Here is a 1,477-nt window from a genome sequence, read left to right on the forward strand (position 1 = left end):
GAACAGGAGTTACAGACAGTTGTGAGCTGCCATGGGTGCTGGGAATTGAACTTGGGTTGTCGGGAAGAGCAGTCAGTGCCCTTAACTGCTGAGCCATCTCTCTAGTCCCATGACTGACAGTTAATTCCTGCTTTGACTTCCTGAAGTCAGGAGGGATTGTAACTGGGAATTGTAAGCTAAATAAACTTCCCTCATTTTCTTTTGGTCAGGACATTCTATCACAGCAGCAGAAGGACCAACAGAAGAAGCATTTTTTTTCCTTTTCTTTCCAATGCACATGGGAAAGCTGAGTGGCAGCTGCAGGCACCATGCTCACCTGGGCTGTCAAAGTCTCTACAGTTACTCTGGTATGCAGTTGGAGATCCCATGGCTACAACTGTATTTCTCATTTCTTTAGACAAGATCTCACCCAGAAGCTTAAGCTGGCCTCAAATTGGTCCTGAATTCCTGATTTTATTGCTTCTACCTCTAAAATACAGAGTCATACATGTTAGCCATCACTCTCAGCCAGAAAAAGTGTTTCTGAGAACTGTAGACCTGAGTTTAAGTATTATATTGAATTAATTAATCTCTCTCTCTCTGCCCCTGTCTCTCTGTCTGTCTGTCTGTCTCTCTTCCGAGACAGGGTTTCTTTATGTAACCTTGACTGTCCTAGAACTTGTTCCATAGACAGTGGCTTCCAACTCCAGAGATCCACTTGCCTCTGCCTCCTGAGTGCTGGAATTTAGGTGTGTGTCACCATTGTTTGGCTGTGTTTAAATGCTCTTGGCCTGGACTTGACTTTGGTAAATTAATTTGGTTTCTCTTCATCTCAGAGCCTTTTCTGGACAGTGTTTATGATGCCAGTTTTTGAAGTTATTGTGTAGTTATTGTATGAAGTGGTATGTAAATAAAGTTAGTATCTTTTCCACATTACAGTATTTTACTGCTAAAGATTCATTTTTTTCCCCTGTTGGGTTTTGCTGTCTTGTTCGTGAGGTGGTTTATTAGTTAATTCATTTGCAAGATGTTTGTTGAATGAAGTTTTGTGCCTGGAAGAAGATTGTCCTGAAGCTGTATCTGTGAGGAGTGAGACCAGCACAGCTTTGTGGCCAATGTGCTGTGCTTTGCTGTTTGATGTATGCAGTGCCCTTGACACTGTGTGCCCAGGGAACCTATAGGTGGTGCTTTAGTTCAAGGCTTGGCAGATACTCAGTCTTTGTAGGCGGCATATAGCCTTACACATTCTTTTTACCACCATGTATCCCCATTTCCTTTATAAAATATAAAAACAAAACAAAACCCTTTAAACATGTGAAAAATATGTAGCCCAGGAACCATACAGAAACTGACTAGGCCAGATGGGGAAATTAGTCCCCTCGGGATTCAAGTTGGGAAAGCCATGGAGGTGTGAGAGGCTTGGATGTTATGGACTGAACAGTTTTGGTTATGTTTGGAGTAGTACAGGTTGGGTTAGTTTGAGAAAAAGCTTCTACTA

The 1,477-nt window shown here is 42.2% G+C and overlaps 1 non-coding gene across 1 annotated transcript; it reads right to left on the reverse strand.

The window, feature by feature from the left end:
• Positions 1 to 273: 273 nt before the first annotated feature.
• On the reverse strand, positions 274 to 413 carry LOC129690935 (small nucleolar RNA SNORA44). Its single transcript, XR_008722388.1, has one exon. It is a non-coding gene; the product is annotated as a small nucleolar RNA SNORA44 (small nucleolar RNA).
• Between the last annotated feature and the right edge of the window lie 1,064 nt (positions 414 to 1,477).

The sequence above is a fragment of the Psammomys obesus genome, unplaced genomic scaffold (genome assembly GCF_907164565.1).
Source record: "Psammomys obesus unplaced genomic scaffold, mPsaObe1.curated_primary_1811, whole genome shotgun sequence".
Lineage (NCBI taxonomy): Eukaryota > Metazoa > Chordata > Mammalia > Rodentia > Muridae > Psammomys > Psammomys obesus.